The sequence below is a fragment of the Sapajus apella genome, unplaced genomic scaffold, assembly GCF_009761245.1.
Source record: "Sapajus apella isolate SASKATOON/1434 unplaced genomic scaffold, GSC_monkey_1.0 scaffold94, whole genome shotgun sequence".
NCBI lineage: Eukaryota > Metazoa > Chordata > Mammalia > Primates > Cebidae > Sapajus > Sapajus apella.
Window position 1 is genome coordinate 2288484 of NW_022437034.1, and position 17580 is coordinate 2306063.

The 17580-nt window shown below is 52.2% G+C and overlaps 1 long non-coding RNA gene across 1 annotated transcript; it reads left to right on the plus strand.

Moving 5' to 3' along the window:
• The first annotated feature begins 1976 nt into the window (after positions 1-1976).
• LOC116535322 lies at positions 1977-16845 on the plus strand. The gene is made up of 3 exons (XR_004262157.1): positions 1977-2105; positions 15432-15770; positions 16770-16845. It is a non-coding gene; the product is annotated as an uncharacterized LOC116535322 (long non-coding RNA).
• The last annotated feature ends 735 nt before the right edge of the window (positions 16846-17580 follow it).

A 17580-nucleotide genomic window follows, 5' to 3' on the forward strand; every position in this document is an offset into this window, starting at 1 on the left:
GATCTTGAAAGAGAAGCAGGATTTTAAAGTGTGGTGAATGTTCTGTTCATAGCTCAGGGAAGGCTAGAAATGTGGACTGAAGAATGGTCCACCTAGAGAGAAGTCTCAGAAGGCATGGGGTGAATGGATCAGAGCGACTGAGGGGAGAGGAGGAGGAGGAGAGGAAGGATTTGCGGGTCGTGGGTGCAGAGCTGCAGGAGGTTTGCATTGCAGGAGAACAAGGGTCAGAGTGGCCAGCTGGGCGAGAGCCACTTGGGACTGGGACAAGAGCAGGAGCAGGGCTGGAATGGGGCTGTGTGTCCCAAAGTCAAGGTTGGCGGGGGTTGGGGGGTGGCTGGCAGCTGAGAAAGAGTCCAGGGTGACAATTGGGAGGCTGATGGTGACCATGGTGAGAGCAGCTTCTATGGTGTGGTGGGGCATCTCCTGACTGCAGGGGTGAGGCTGTACACACAGCAGACATAGCTTTGGATGTTCATGAGTGAGAGAGGGCCCTGCCACCTGAATGCTTTGTGCGCCCAAGGTGAGCAGTGAGAACAGTGAGTGGTGATGCTCATGCCTGCCTCTCCTGGGGAATCCTTTGATCTCAGCATGGTTCAGACAGAGCCAGAGGAAGGGGGATGGGAGTGAGGGTGCAATTCTCCAGACCAGGATATTGGAGGCCACCCTCCTGGGATTTAGACAACCCTGTTTGGTGTTTGGGCTGTCCACTTTCTCTCTGGGTGACCACAGGTTGCTTCCCTCTCTGATCCTATTTCCTTATCTGTAAACTGGGGATAACGATTCTGCTCTGCTCCTGCCTCCCAGGGTCATGGAGAATGAAATGAAGGGTCATGTTTAGCCAAGTGCCTATTTGTTGATGGGTGGGGCTGGGGAGGGAAAGGAATGATCACGCCTTCATCATGCACCAGCACAGAAGCGAGGGTGTGACCTGGGTGCCCGTCCAGGATGCAGGCCCAGGGATTCTCCCTCAAGGAAGCCCCAGAACAGAGACGACCCTGCATAGTTGCTGGGAGACGGTGGATCTTGAATGAGTCTGTCCCTGAGAGGCAGGGTCTTTGTGGAGTAGCCTGTTGGCTTTGCTAGGCCTGGGCTCTGCAGGTTGACCTGCCCTTGCGCAGCATCTCCCTTTAACTGGGAGCCTTGGCCCGAAGGAGCCCGTGGCTGATGGGAGACATCTGGCATCTGCAGGTGGGCAGGAGAGTGAGGTGAAGTCCTGGGTGAGGCCCTACTGAGAGATCCCAAATCGATCTGAGGATCCAGCAGCCCATTCCTCAGGGGGCTCCTGTTGCCCTGCTTCCAGAAAATGAGGGACAGTGTCGGGGGTCGAAGGATGTTGTTGCAGTTTGGGGTGTTGGGTAAGTCTCAGGGGAAATGGCTGCTGAAAACAGGGGCATGTTTTGAGTCCCAGGCCCTTGCTTTCTGTGGGGTATTTGGGGGGCTTCTGCCTGTCATCTATGAGGGTCATCCACTGCCTCCATTCTAATCAGGAGTGGGTGGGGCCTGCACTCAGCAAGAACCAGAGGGAGTTGGAGAGACAGCTTCTCTTGAGGTCTGGGCACTCATTTGGGGGTATTTCTCCCTGGGAGCCAGGAAGAGTTGATCCTCCAGACCTTGGTCCCTCGTAGCCTCTCTGTACCCTCAAAGTTGCCCATGCCCCCAACTTTTCCACCTGCTTCCTGGGCTCCCAGCACCTCCTGCTGGACCTGTGGGCAGAAGCAGGTTGGGATCAGACTTAGAGGCCTTGGCTCACTTGGTGCTGTGCTGAGGGGCTGGGATCCCTGTTTGCCAACCTCCCAAACCCCGCTCCACCAAACCAGTTTATGCAATTGCGGAACTGCAGTAAACTCCTTCCCCTGGCAAGCTAAGGTGGTAGGGTGGCATTGGGGTGACAGTATGTTTCCAGGGGCTGCAGGGTTCTTTCCTCACACTTACCCTGCTGGAGACAGCCTCTGATGATCCCATCAGGGCATGTCACCAGGCTGTGAGGGATGGTCCACCCAAGAGAAGCCTCAACAGTTTCCCCAAATAATTTCTGCAGGCTGGGACACCTGAGTGAAATGAAGAAATGGGATTCAGCAGAGAGAAATGTTAAGTCTGCCAGCTGGGTATGAAGGGCTGATGGCTCAACTTGAGGGAAGTTTGTGCAAAATCTACCTGGGAACATTTGTTGATTCACATGAGCTAACAGTGTACGCAACATCTGCAGAGGCCCTGTGCAGGCTTGTGTGGCAGTCACTGCTGACATCACTATTGACCTGGCTGTGCTCAGGCCTCAGTCCGAGTGGGGGACCCGACCTTGGATAAATGTTGGTGAATTTCCCTGTGTCTTCTGGAGAGGAGTGGGAGGTGCCTGGGCCGCAGAGCCAGGCCAGACCAGGGCAGGCCTTGGAAGGAACGTGATGGAGTTCTCAAGGATCGGAAGGTCTGTCTAGGGGAAGAATTCCACTTGCTCCAGGTGATTCTTTGAAGGCAGAGCTAGCTCCAGAGGGTGGGGAGGGCCAAGAAGTGACTTTCAGCTGAAATGAGGAGAAGTTTCTGGGTTACCAATCTTACCCGTAGCTGCTGGAGACACAGGGATGGGAGGGAGTGTCCCAGTACCAGTAACAGTGTGAGCAAGGGATGGTGCTTTGTCACGTGTCTTGCACAGGCAAGGTAACCAAAGGACGTTGAGTCCAAAGGATTCCCAAGAAATGGATGGATGAGCCCTGTTCCTGGGGCCTGGGGGCTGACAGTATTGTCTGGGAGACTTGACTCAGAAAAAACACACAGAGGAAACGGCAATCTGTGGCAGATCGGTTCCGCCTTCCTGGAAAAAGTTGGTCTCAGTTAAAGCTGCCCTGCAGTGAGCAGCAGCCTGCCCTTGCCGGAATGCATCTGAGACCAGATAACCTTGGGCTGGAAAAGGGATTCCAGTTTCAGGCATGAGGAGGGGGTTGGATGTGAAGAGACGACCTCTGTGGTTCCTTTGAGTCCAGAGTTCCTTGGCAGAGAAAAATACCCGCAGAACTCTGATCAGCACACAAGGTTACGGAGGACGGAGCAAAGATCCGAATATAGCTGGCGGGAGGAAGGCGGCAGCGGGCGAGGGGAAAGTAGGTCCTTGGAACAAATGAGGTGGGGCATGAAATTAACGAGGCTGGAAAAGGGCTGAGCTCAGGGACTCATTTTTAAAGACTGTCTTTTAGCAAGAAAAATGAGGAAAAGAAATTTGGGCAATGGAGATTGTAAATGTAGCTATTGACAGCTGGCCAATTGGCTGGAGAGAGGGGCCTCTTGGAGAACATGGAAGAAGTGTAGATCAGTGGGTCTGGGGTGACCCCTGCATGCCATGCAGAGTGAACAGGAGTTGGCTGATGGCATGCTGGTGACATCAGCTGCCCACATATTGAAGGCTACTGTGCTCCAGTCCTTTAGCTGGGCCATTCTATCCCCCCACTGTCATGCATTGAGCTGTGACCTGCTTATCCTACCCACTGACCTCGACAGATACTCATCCCTCACTGGGCATGCCACTTTTCTTCTTTTTGCCTTTCTGGGTTTTACCCCAAGCACTCAGCCAAGTCCCCACCTCTCCAGGAAGCCTTCTCTCAGAGGCTCATAGCCCATACCCAGTTCTGTCTGAGCATCTGGGGCCATTCCGCCTGCTTGGCACTTGGATGAACACATTCTTAGGAGCTCAAACAGCCTGTCTGTGCAATGGGTGAGGGCCTGACCACCAGGCCCGGTTCGCAGAGTAGATGGAGGACATAGGATGGACAGCTATTTGCCCCTACAGTGCTGGCCCTCTGGAAATTTAGAGTCCCTAGGAGCCCCTGCCATGTCCTGCTTCTCACCTGTGATGTAGGGGTGGAGACAGAGGGGCTTGAAAGGGCCCCTAGTGGCTTTCCCTTCCCTTGGGGGTAACCCAGGCAGCCTGCTTCCTCCTCCCAGCCCTGTCAGCTGGCCAGGCTTATCCTGTGGCCCTGTCCAGGTGACAAGGCCCTGGAAAAGGGCCAGCCAGCTGGACTCCTCAGGAGCTGTCAGCAGAGCCCCAGCACGAGGTGGGTAGGAGGGAGCACAGAGGCAGCAGGGACCCTTCTCTAGGGAGGACGAGCGGGGACACTGGGGGCCTGAAACTGGAGCCACTTCACACCTTGCCTATTAATTGCCAGATTGATTTTGAATTCTAGTTTCCAGGAGGACCCAAAAATCAATCCCCTCCACTCCACGCTTCTCTGGGCTCAGGAGTTATTCTTAAAGCAGCAGCTATCCTGGCTGCTGTGGCTGAACCCTCCCATCCAAGAGCAGGCTGTGGATTCCAAAGTGTGTTCAGGGCTGGTGGCTTTTTTCTAGATCCACTGATCTCTGTGTAGAAAGACACTTACCCTAAAGGAGAGCCATGCGGTGTGATTGGAGGGGCGTTAAGAAGGCTCTCATCCTCAAAGCTCCCTCCTACCAATATGCCCAATATCATAATTCCATCATTAGGAAGTCATTCCTTTGCATACGTTTAGGTCAACAGTCCCAGCTTCCAAAATATGGACCCCCAGGAGAAGGAACACAGATTAGGGCTGTACCATTTCCGTTCCTTGTGAGTGGAGGCACTGGAGGCCTAGAGGCATCAGGAGAGCTCTGTGTGAGGGGTGAGGAGCAGGAGGCAGATGTCATGGCGTGGGGGAGGGGAAGCAGAAGTTGAAGACCACCCCAAGAGGAGGCTGTGGCGGGGTGGTGAGAAAAGGAGCAGTAGGTGCCCCCAAGGCACTTCCCACTTGGGGCACTGCTTTGGGGCTGGGGGAGACCGGCCCTGTGGCAGGTGAGGGAAGATGAAGGAACTCCCATCGCTGGGTACCCTCTGTGTCCCCAGCCCTGATCCAAGCACAGTGGCAGTCTGCAAGTCACCCGTGGAAAGGGCTCCCACAGCCTCATTTCTTAGATGAGACACTGAGGTACATGAGGCTGGGTGACCTGCCCAAGGTCACACAGCCGCTCCTGCAGCATGGGGGCTGGAGCTCAGCTCCGCCACCTCCTCGCGCCTCCTCTGCAGAAGTGGCCAGGAGTTGAGGAGGCTTCTAAGAAGCTGGGAGAGCCAGATGGAGAGGGAAACAATGGAAGGGGTGCCTGAGGTTAAGCCTGCCATGATTTCAAGAAGCTGAGGCAGGAAGTTCTATGACCTGCTGATGTTAGAAGCTGGGGACAGCCCCCGGGCTTCCGTTGTCAGCCTCTCTGACATCCTGCCCCAGTCCAGAGCTCCCCCGTGTGGGAGAGCCTGGTGGACAGGTCTCCTGGGGCCTCAGCCCATTGGCTACTGCCTGCTGCTCCATCACGGCTGTGGAGATGTGGGCTCTAGGCAGGGTCACTGCAAGTCAGCCTGTGTACTTGGGGACACAGGGACATCATTGCTCATCCCCTGCCCACATGGACCCAATTACTGATGCAGCACTGTATGTTCCCACGGCCACCAACAAGGGCCTCTTTCCTGGAAGCATCACAGATGGACAGAGAGGTCCTGGGCTTCCCTCCACCCACCCCCATGCCAATTACAGCTAATTTCAGGTGTGTGTAATTATGCTTTGCCAGCCTGGAAGGTGGAGTGTGTGTGTGTGTGTGTGTGTGTGTGTGTGTGTGTGTGTGTGTGAGTGTTGGGGAGGGAATGAGGCAGCAACTGCAAGACATTTGGTGCAGTTACAGAGAACAAGTCTCATCTTTGCTCAGCCTGTGAGCCCCTTGAAGAAGGAGCCATGTCTGTTTTGCCAAGAACTGACCCCCAAGGGCCTGGCATTGATGTGCGTACTCAGTGCGTGTTTGTTGAGTGACTGAATGGCTAAGTGAATTAGGAATCTCTTGGTGGCCATCTCAGTCCTTGCCCAGCCACAGCTGTGCTGTGTGACTTTTGGTGAGTTGCCAGATGTTTCTGTGTGCAGATGCCTAGAAATGTGCCAATTGGGAAGAATGGCTAATGACAGGCACGTGTTGAGGGGATAGTGTGGGCAGGAGGGCACTGCTGTTTGTGGAAGCTGCCTGCAGTGAAAATTGCTAGGGACACTGGGGCATCTCTCTTTTTCCCAGGGCAAGGCTGATGTGGGTTGGAGCATAGTATCGTCCTGATAGAGAGGAGGGGACTGTCCTAGGCTTGGTTGGAGTGGGGACATGTGGACTGGCATTGGAACTGAAGGGTGACAGGGAGGGCTGGGTTGGGGCTTAGCCAGGGGTTGAGGTCAGGGGCTGGCTCAGGCAATGGCTGGGGGCTCACATGGATCCCAAATGAAGAAGTTGGTCAGGGCTGGGCAGAGCTGGGGGTGGCTTCAGGACTTCAACTCAGGGCTAGACCAGAGGTCTCTCTAGATCAGGGCTAGGGTCAGTCTGGGGCCATGCAGATTCTGTCCAATAGGAGCACTGGGAATGACTCTGCTGTCCTGGCCTCATTTACTCTAAGCACATCAGCTGAATGGATGGATACCCAAGGCTTTCTGAGGGTGATGGCCTTGAAGAAATCCTCCTGTCCCCAAGGTGTCCTTGGGGAAGCTCAGGGCTGCCCAGGGACCCAGGGGCCATTTCACCCTGTCCGTGTGTTGTTGGGGGAAGAACAGAATTACCTGGCTAGCACTGACTGGCAGCTGGAGGATGGTGTCATCAGCATTTCTCACACTTTCACGGCATTCTATAGTTTATAACCCCTTTCCCATCCCGTGTCTTCTCATCTTCTCCACAGCCCTGAGAAGCAGGCATGACAAGGGAGGATACCTGTGTCACAGATGAGGAAAACAGAGGCCTGGGAAGAAGCTTGCCTGATGCCACTCAGAAGGTAGAGGCAAAGCCGGGAAAGGCGCTGGGTCCCTAGACTGCCCCTCTGGAACTCCACCATGCAGCCGCCTGGCTGTCCTGCCTGGGATGCCATCTCCAGGCTAGCCTGGCACTCATGCCCATGCCCTGCTGAGCACTGGCACCCCGCAGAGCTTAATGCCCTGTTGAGCCTGCCCTGCAGCCCTTGCCAAGTCTGTTGGAGTGGCTTCAGTCATTGGCAAGTCACATTGCTGACATCACAACTGCATAAAATTAATTTATTTAGTTAAGGGAGGTGTTAATTAAAAGTTCTCATTTATTGTGTCTTTGCAGACAGCTCTCGGGGGCTTCTGAGTTGTCATTGCTGGTGACAGCAAAAGCTAATCACTATTCTAAAAGTTATTAATAGAATGGTGTGAGGGGGGAGGGGCAGGAGCTGGGGCTGTGGGGGATGGGAGAAGGGAAAGCTAGGGGAGGGGAGAGGATGGTCCCCTACTTCCTTCTTACCAAGTCAGCTCCCCTCTGCAAGTTGATCCAATCGCCAGCATTTCTGGGGGATCTGGGGTTTGCTGCCAGGCCCTGTGATGATCAGGGTTTTGTGAGCCCTGGAGGAAGGCTCCCCAGGCCAGCACCCGCCCACTCCTGCTGCCGCCCATATTCTCACTGTTCCTGGTGTTTGCCTTGAGGAGTGTCGGCTCTCACACAAGGAGCTCGTTCTTTGCTTGCTTGGTCTCCCCACTTACCATGAACCTGAGCGTCTTGGGGTACAGATAGTGACTGGTTTAGCCCTTTATCCCCAAAGCTTAGCACAGAGCTTGGACCTTCATGGGAAGACAGCAGATATTTGCAGAGGGAATGAGGGGTCCTCTGCCCCCCAGCTGGTCTCTAGGTCTGGTCTCCTTGCTGAGAGACCTTGGGGTCACAGGTGAGGATGGTAGGAGGGAGAGGGCAGGGGGATCCAGGACTCCCCAAATCCCCCACCTCTTTCGGTTCCCTCAGCCTTGTAGCCCTGGAGATCCACAACCTGGGGAGTGGATAGGTCTTTGCTGATGAAGGTGGGGTGTGTGCAGGTGTGGGCAGCCAGGGTATGGTAGTGAATGGGGAGTCTTCAGTCAGCTCTGCACAAGGACCCACCATGGGGAAAAGGGAAGATGAGATTTTAAACTATATTAGCTAAACAACGATGGCTGCAAATCAGCCACTTTGTGCAGTGGAACAAACACAGACAAGGTGCTCAGACCTGCAGGTCTGTCCCTGACAGTCTCTGTGACCTTGGGAAGGTAACTGCTCTCTGGGCCTCGGCTTCCCATCTGTGAAATGGAGGACTGGGCTGAAATTTACAGAAGTCCCTCTAATGCCCAACGTGCTCCACACCTCCCATGCCCTACACACCTCACTTTCCATTAGATGTGCCAGGCCTTTCATGGTTATCATCTCTAATGCCTACAGCTTCCCTGCGGGGGAGATAGTCAATCATCCCCTGTTACAGTTGGGCAAACTGAGGTTCAGATGGGAAAATAGATGGGAAAACATAGTCAGTGGAATTTAAAGCCAGGTTCGTGCTCTTTCCAGAATATCAGCTTATCTCCCTGACCACCTGGGATGGGGCCGATACAGGGAGACCCTACATTAGATGTGGGCTCACTGACCAGGGCAGGCAGAACTGAGAGAAAGGAGGAGAACAGAGCACCCACTGGACTCAATGGGTCCAACTGCTGAGCTCCTGGAGCATGGGGAGGTGGGACAGGTTCTGAGACCATGATGGGACCCAACACACCCTGCACTGCAAGTTCCAGCAGCTGCCTGCACGAACCACCTCCTGCCTGCACTTCCTCCTCTCATCTCAGAGACATCGTCATTCATTCAAGACACTTTGATTAGGGAGCTGGCCTGACGGCTGGGAGATGAATGACTGTCCCCTGCCCTCAAGGGGCTCACCATTGAGTGGGAGAAGTGGCTCCACGAACAGTGAGCCCCCCCGATGGGTCACAGGGACTGAGATAGCACATGTGCCTGCCCAAGGAGCGAGGGAGCAGGGGCAAGTTCAGGTCACCTGGGGCTCCCTGGCAGGAATGATTGCCTCTTCCTGAGGGAGAGTGGTCAGAAATGAATTCCTAGAGGAAGTAGCCATCGAGCTGAGTCTTGAAAAGCAGGGAGGGCAGTATTGAGAAGTTCTTGCATAGGTTCAGATTTTAAGCTAGATTCAGGGACCCAGTTCACCAGGTGGAGGGGATGGGTTGTGGGTTGTGGGGTGGGCCTTAAGGTAGGGGGAGTGGCATGAGCAGAGTGTTGCAAGTGTGGGAAGAGGGGTATCCAGAGGTGAGACGGGCAAGGGCTAGAGCATGCAGGGCATTGCACACCAACCTAAAGAATCTGAGCTTCATCTGGGGAGCCATTCGGGGGATTTGAGCAGGAAAATGGTGTCCGGATCCTGATAGTGTCACTTGCCACTCTCCAGCTCTGGATCCTAAGGATGCTGCTGAGAGTGGATAAGAGGGATATTTAGTTTGGGTTCCCCCAGAAGCCAATCCTGAGATGCATGTTTAAGTGTGGGAAACACTGCGGGACAGGAAGGCAGCAGGGGCACTGCTGAGCCAGCTCCAATGGTGGGTGAGTGAAGCCCAGTCCTGCTGGGGAACCTGAGAGCTGGCATAGCACATGCGCCTGCCCAAGGAACAAGGGAGCAGGGGGATTTATGTAGCAAGTCTCACCAGCCATTGCTTGAAGGCTGCCCCAGGAGGCATCCCTGACATTTCTGGCCTTCTCTTCAGCAAAGAGGACCCAGCAAAGTCCTCAGGCAAAGAAGTAATGATGAGTAAAGTAAAAAATAAGCTAAAGAAAGAGTGCCTGGGGAACTTTGGACGTTGGGAGGAATGCCTAAGGCTTTTGCTTAGGGACATCAGTGGAGGATGCTTTCAGCTGGCTCCTGGGGATGGAGGAAAGGCAGAGGAGGATGGGAATGGCAGTTATTAAAGCAGAAAATGAGGTGGTTACCTGAGAAGCATTATGACCAGTTTTGGGCAGTTTGTCTCGTTTCCTATGTATGCAGGAACATTCCAGGATGTGGCTTAAGGGCTCCTGTCCACACCCAGTTGGTGAAGTCCAGGGAAGCTGGTTCTGGCCAGGTTGGCAAAACCAGTGGTCTCTCAGAGGTCATGTGGCTTTCTTCTCTTCCTGACCATAGACTGACCTGCCCCCTAGCCCTTCATCTCAGCCAGACTGAATGCAACCCCAACCCCATCTCAAGACTGACCCCAATGGGGTCATTCAGTCTGGCTGAGATGAAGGGCTGGGGGGCAGGTCAGTCTATGGTCAGGAAGAGAAGGAAAAAAAAGAGGGGACCTCTCCTTATACAAGCAGCTGTGGACTCAGAATCCCCCAATCCAGGGAACCATTTTCACTTTACCACCCAGAGAGTGAAAGTCATGGCCTTAGTAGAGCAGAGACAGGAAAAGATGCATACCCGCTTGGGATGTCTGGGTGGGATGCATCCTTCACAAGAAAACAACAATCTCTCATAATGATAGTGAGTGGAGACCACCAGAATGATGCATTGTCACCCTCTCCTTAGACCCATAAAAAGTACCAAAATGGACAAGTCTTCACATCCTTCCTGAACCTCACTTAGAGTACAATAGCTTTGTGGGGTTAGTTCTAATTTGGGGGGCATTTCTCTTTAACTTCTTGATTGGAGAGACTAAGATATATAATGAAGATTCTTGGTGCTGTTTAGAATCCCTCTGCTACCTGAAAGAGGCCTGCTCTGGGGACCTCAGGGCTCAGACATGATGGATTCAGGGCCAGGGAAGGCAGTATTGAGAAGTTCTTGCATAGGTTCAGATTTTAATCTAGATTCAGGGATCCAGTCAAACTGTTTCCCCAAAATCTTATTTTAGTTTCCAAACCTAAAACCTCTAAAAAAATTGGTTCTGCTTGTAGTTTAAGTAAAACCTTTCAGATTTATGGCTTTTCTAGTTTTCCTTTAGTGGTCCATATCCATTTAACCTGAATGCAGAATATGCTTTGTGAACTGAGATCATGAGAGGAAGCTAGTTCAGAAGATGAAGGTCATAGCATCCAGAGGTTTGGAGGAGAGTGACCTGGGAGGGGATACAGGGATGTAGTGGGGGAGGTAAAGAGGGATACTGGTAAATCAAAGAGTGAGAGTGAACGGTAAGTAATCCATTGGGCTAGGAGAGAGGGAGGGGTGGGAGTTGAAAAGAGAAAGAGAAAAGATGGAGGAGAGAATAAAATAAAGGGGAAGAAGAGAGATGAAAGTGCAGTAAAATGTGATAACAAGACATTAGAGAAAAGAGAGAGGTGGAAGCAGAAGAGAGGAAGAGGAGGCAAGTGAGGCAGGGGAGGTGAGGTGGAAAGAAAGTGGGAGGTGGGTAGGGGTTGGGGCATGGAGGTCCCAAGATCTGGGCTCTTTTCTTTCACCACACATCTGTACGGCAGATAAATATAGTGCAGCTGGGCTTTTCTCTCTTCTTAATTGACGTCTTTGAATCTATCACCACTTGACAAATCGGGCCACTTATTATTAGTGATGACAAGGATAAATATGACAGGCATTCATTTTGCATCTGGGCCCCCTGATAATAGAAGTCAACACACCAGTCCCTCTCCCCACTTCTTCCCGGTGGCTTGGGCTCGGGCTCCCTAGTGGGGAAAACTAAAGGCCAGGAGCTGTCCATGGCTTTGCCAGGTGCTTAAGTCATCTACAAACGCCCTCCTGGTGGGAAGCCAATGGTCAGGAACTGTCCACGATCCGAGTGGTGCTGAAAGCCTTCATACCCTGCCTCCTCTCTGATTCCAACAAGAAAGCTGAGTGACTGAAAGCTGTCCACAGCCTATGTGGTGTTGAAAGTATCTACTGTCCCTAGGGCTGGGGGTGGCAGGGTGCATCTCTTTCCCACAGGACACAATTACTTCTGGCATGGAGTGGTCGGTGGCTTAAATTTACCTGTCTTGCTGTGGTTCTAAAAAGCCTGGATAACTTTAAGTGTGTTCCTTCCTCTCTCTGGGTTTTAGGATTTCCATCTTTAACATGAAGGGCTGGATTAGGTTGTTCTTTCAGGGCCCTCAAGTGCTAGCCCTTTCTATTATCAAAAGCCTTCAAGAGGTTCCTTCTACTTCTAGGATTGAGCTACAAATCCCTTAGCCAGGCCCTGAAGGCCCCTCTCTGGGCCCTCTCCACTTCCTGGCTTTGCCCTCATTCCAGCCAGATGAGCCTTCTCTCAGGCCCCAGACACACTCTTGTTTTTTTCCCCTGAGCCTTTGCCATCCCCACTGCCCTCCTTCCACCTCTGACTCTCCGTTCCTGATCTCTGGGAGCACTGACCATCCGGGCCCCTCCTTGAAAAGCAATGGCCTTATACTCAGTGTGCTTTCAGTTTCTTAAGCCTTCTATGGCTTGTGTCTTACATGGCTCCCCTTGAAGGACTCCCCAGGACCAGGGTCATGCTCTGAATCAGTGATCAGTGTCTCACAGTTTCCCATAACTATGTGTGTGGAGCAAGGGTGAGTACCTGCAGTATTTTGACCCAATAAACTCTTTTAATTAAACTATGATTGCTCTTTCAAGACTGTCAATGAAAGAAGATTACTCCAAGAAGTGCATAGCTGAGGCTTGTGATCCCCTCTTTGAGATGGAATATTTCTGAGGCTCCCACTCCAAGCTGGCATCGTTGGGCAAGGTCACACTTATGTGGACAGAGAATCTTGCCTCATGTCCCCATGGAGTGGCAAAGTCATGGTGGGTCACACACACAAGCCGACATCTCTGTTTCCTTTGAGGCTGTGAGAGTTCACCCAATGCCTTCATTGTGTGGTTGTCACAGCCCTCCCACCTTCAGTTTTATGGACGTTTCAAGGGGGGCTTCCAAACCTGCCCCACTAGAGCTCAGACTACCCCATTAAGTTTTCTCTCTGGAGCTCAACTGTGGAGGATCCTACTTGATTAGTGGAGATGCAAGAGCTTCTCTGCACACTGTTCCCATACAGATGAGTTGCCTCTCCCTCTGCCCTCCAAAAACAAGAAGGTTCCATTTGTTGGGCTGGGCAAACAGGTAGAGAAATGGTGGCTCTCTTTTCTCCATTAAGCCCATGGGGAACTCAAAATGGCCCAGAGGTGGGCATCATGCATGAGATGGGCATCATGCAAAGGTGGGCATCATGAGATGAGAAACTCCTCATCTCAGCTGGGTAGGCAGAACCACATCCTGACAGTCTAGAAAAAAATCGTTGGGAAGAAAATTCTCTCTTCTCCCTAGACCCATTATCATCCAATTCACCAGGACAGGCCTTGGCATCCATTCTGCCCACTGTGCACTGCTTGGCAGAGGCCCTAATGCCATGGCTAGTAATCAAAATTTCCAAATTGTTTAGAGGGGAGAGTTATGTTTACTAATGGATCTGGCTGTATCTGACAAACTGAAGCCATGTGCTTGGTGGCCTCAGGGTCTCTGGAGAAGTGGGTTCAGAGCACTTACCTTCCCTCAAACATATTGGCACATTCTCAGAATCCCAGTGTTTGCCCTGTTGAACCTCATATCTTTAATCAAGAGATTTGGAGATAATCTTAGATTCTAGACCAACTCCTTTATTTGAAGATGGGAAAACTGAGACTTCTCAGGAAGGGAAAGTCAGTTGCCCGAGCCCACAGAGCAGAGAAAGGAGCATCTTTGACTCTTGGCTCTCAGTCTCATGTTCTTTCTCCTCCTGACAGAAGTGTTTGCACTTCGATAGACTTGTGGAGGCTGAGGTGCCACACCGACCCCTCTAATGGTGGGAACTTCAGGCATGGTGACATGTGGTGAGGGAGCTGTTGGAGATCCATGCTGAGGCTGAGTCTCCTACCTTGTGGAGAATGCCTATGACCTCCCTCAGAAGAACTGTACAGGGAGCAGATATGTTAGCAGCCCTTTAGAAACTACCCTTAGGGCCCTGCACTCTTCCAGGCTGATGGGCGTTGGAGGGCCTCATTTGTCTCTGCACTGGGGGATGAATGGCTCGGGAGGAGCTAATGAAGCCGTCTTCCCACCGACAAGCCAACACAGTGACGGATGGCTTGTGCGGAAAAGGCAGGTGTGGGCACATGGCCCATTGGGCAGGGTAGAGAATAGCACGTCCCTCAATGTCACTGTAGGTCACAGTGATGACTAGGGCCCCAGGGAGGGGGCAGGTAGGCTCTGGAGTGCAGTGACAAAGACCCTAGGGAGAGCCAATGCCTCCCATAGCCCCTTTTGTGTGACCGGCAGACAGAATGTCAGACTCAGAAGTGTAATAACAACATTACAATCCTGCTAGCTTGTTGTCCAAGTGGAAATATACAGGCCCAGAAATGAATAGTGAGTTGACCAAGGTCACACAGCTAGCTAAGGTCAGAGATTGCTGAAAAGGTCCTCTGTGGTCCAGGAGAGGAAGAAGAGTGACCTCAGGATGTGTCACTGCAGCACTCTTCCCACCTACAGGGGAGGGGGAGGGTAGGATCCCACTTTTTGCCTGGTATTAGAGACTTGATGATCCGTCTGCACCTTCTCTTCCTCCTCACTCTGCAGCCCACACCATCTGCCTTCCACTCCCAATCTCTGAGCCTTAGTTCATGTCCCCTGAGGGCAGGTTGTCCTCCAGGGGCCTCCCATCCGTCTGTCTGCTTATCTACAGGAGGCATGGGCCCAATGCCATTTGTCATCATGCGTTCCACTTGGCATTCTGAACTCACTCCCAGTGCAAGGTCCCCACCTGAGTGGTGTCCTATCACCATGCCCCCTCCCCATTAGTATTTTGGAAAACCTCCCCAAAGAACTTTTTCTTCCATGGCAGCCATTCCTGAAGTTTTGGAAGTATTACAGCTAGATGCCAGAAGCCTGCATTCTTGGCATGTAGAAAATAAGTCAGGCCAAAGAGGGGAGAGGGATGGAGAGAAAAGGGTGAGTGAGTTCTTGGCCTCTCTGCCAGGCCTACAGTAGTTTCACCCCAACCCTGGTCACTGAGAGCTTCACTTCTTGCTGGTCCAGGTGGTCAGTCTGGCTTGGGTGGGCCTGTGGGATTTGATGGAGGAGACAGGAGAGAGTGTCCCCAGATGCAGTTGCTGCCCTCACCTCTGCCAGGGACTCCTCACCATCACAAGTGTGAGCATGGGCTTGCCTGACACATGCCATCACAGCCCTGGGAGGTGGGCTGGGCATTGTTGGCCCCATTTCCCAGATGAAGACACCGAGGTCCAGGGAGAGCAATGACCCAACCCAAAGTGATAAGTGAGTTAGTGGTATTTGTTCATTGTCTGAAATCAATAAATATTTATTGAGGCACTGTGCTAGGTGCTGGGAATATAAAGGTGAGCAGAGCAGACATGATTCCTGTTGAGCAGGGCCCTTCAGAGGCTCCAGGTTCCTGTATTGCTGGGCCTCTGGCAGCAATGCATTGGCAGGAGCACTGTCTTGAGAGTCCTCCCTTGAAGCTCAGTGTGCAGATTGCAGATTTGTGCCTCAGAGCTCTTCCTCTTGTCCATGAGACTTTCTTGGAAGCCAGCATCCTTGCAGGCACTTCCCTGCCTTCTCCCCTCACAGCATCCATCAGCCTCTCACAGTGCCTGGTCTTCAGTGTCCCACCTGCCAATGGCCTCTTCCCTTACCTGCCACTCACAATTCGTTATTCACCTTTCACAGGGAATGGAATGAAAGAACAAACAGGAAAATCTTAACCTGTACAGCCTCTTGGATGATGGGGTGGGAAGTAAGGACCTGCCCCCCAGTTTCCTGTTGCCTGGAAAAATCTGGAAGAGCTCCTAGGGCTTTGGAGAATGAAGGCACCCTTGTCTGGATGCCACCGCAGCTTCCTCCCTCTCACCCCTTCCTCCTCCACCTCCTCCTCCTCATCTTCAGCCCAGCAAGGCCAGATTTGTCTTGCAAAGTGGCATCATTATAAACGCATCAGCCTCCTCTGGACGCCTGAGCCTGCTACCTAGCCAGCCCATCCAGGCTCCATTACATCTGAGGCTGTCTGGGGTAATTAAGTGACATTAGGACGCATCACCCATTGTAATGCAATGTTCAAAGCCCTGGGCTCTCCCTTCCCGAGAGCTGCTGCTGATGCATTGAGGCTGTGTCTGTCTAATGCACCCCACTGTGATTGCGGCTAATTACTCCACAGACAGGCCTCATTAGTGGTGGGTTTGGGCTGGAAGGTGAGAAGCAGGCTGTCTCCCCTGCCTCCCGCAGCCCACTGGTCTCCCCTCTCCCTCCAAGGCCCAGCTTGCCTTACTTTGCTGTTGAGGCAGGATTAGAATAGGGCAAAGGAATTCCCAAAAGAGGGCTCATCTGGACAAGGTCATCTACTGAGCTACAGGGCCTTCGGAAACTTTTCAACTGCTTTATTCAACCAATGGGAAGCCAAGGCCCAGAAGGGCTTACTGACTTGCCCAAGGTCACACAGCACCTCTCCTAACTGCCCAGCTTGGAGGGGCAGGCGGACCAAGTGGGATTATGCACAGCCAGGACCCATCTGCGTCCAGAGCTAGTGGGAGAAAGGGCTCATGGGCACCCAGGAGAAGGGCTGGATGGCTACGCTACCCTAGAGGCTCTTTCTGATCTCTAGGCCTTTGCAACTCTTGCCTGGAATCTTCTTCTGATGCCCTCTACCTGCCACCTTGCACTGACTGACTCCTTTCCTCCTTCAGGTCTTACTTTCTCCCGGAAGCCTCCCCTAACTCCTCAGTTCTGTGCTCCTCATATGTGCTCCCATGATTCTCTGTACTTCCCCATCTTGGCAGTCGTCGCTCTGAATTGTCAATGCCTAATACCCTACATGACTATACCCAGAGGAGGAGCAAGCACTGAGACTGTCTTGTTCATGTGCTAGGCATTAGCCTAGCTCACAGATGGCCTCTCAGAAGAATTAGTAGAAGGAATGATGTAATGATTGATGGCTGCTTGACCAGTACAATGAGTACCATGGGAAGGCTGTTAGTGTTCACTCACATCTGAGAGCTTCTTTATACTTCCCAGTCTCCTTTGCTTTTAGGTTGGTCACATGACTCACTCCAGCAAATGGGATGTGAGCAGAAGGTATATATGTTACCTGAAATAAGGTGAATCTGGTGTGCTTTTCTACAATCCACGTTCCCTGAGTGATGCCAAGATAATTTTGAAGCTGCAAGATGGTGGAGCCACAAGATAAAAGGAACCTGTATCCCTGAGTCACCACATGGAAGCGAGACATCCAGGAAAGCCACCTGACATGGGTCATATGAGTAAGAAATCAACGTTACCGTGCAAAGCCACCGAGATGTCAGGGCTGCTTAGTAGAGCGGCTAGTGGGACTTACTCTGACTAATATGAAGTGGTTAAACTTGATGGGATGCAAATAGGCAATGGCTTAATTTTTTCCAATCACTGCTTTTAAACATTCTCCTATTAAGCCTTCTTTCCCTGTCTCTTCACAACATCTTGGACAGATTCTAAGTTCTTGGTTACTGTTGGCTATAAAAAGAACCTCATCTTAGTAATTAGAACTTAATTTCAGGGCCAGTCCAGCCTCAGAGCTTTGTGCTGACATTCAATTTAAAACTCCTTCCTTTCCCTCAGCTCAGGTCTGACTCACGGCTTGGAGATCAAGATTGATCTGTTCTTTTGCTTCATTTCTACTTTCTTGCCCTCCTGCTGGCTCCTTGAGGGTCAGGGCAAGGAGATAGAGGAATAGTAGAAAAAGGGGCTAAAAGTCTTAGGTCCCCACCTCTGCTGATGTCCTGGGCGTCAGATTCTCAGAGGCTGGTGTTTGGGACAGTGCAGTTGCTGGTCCTTTGGAGGCACCACATGG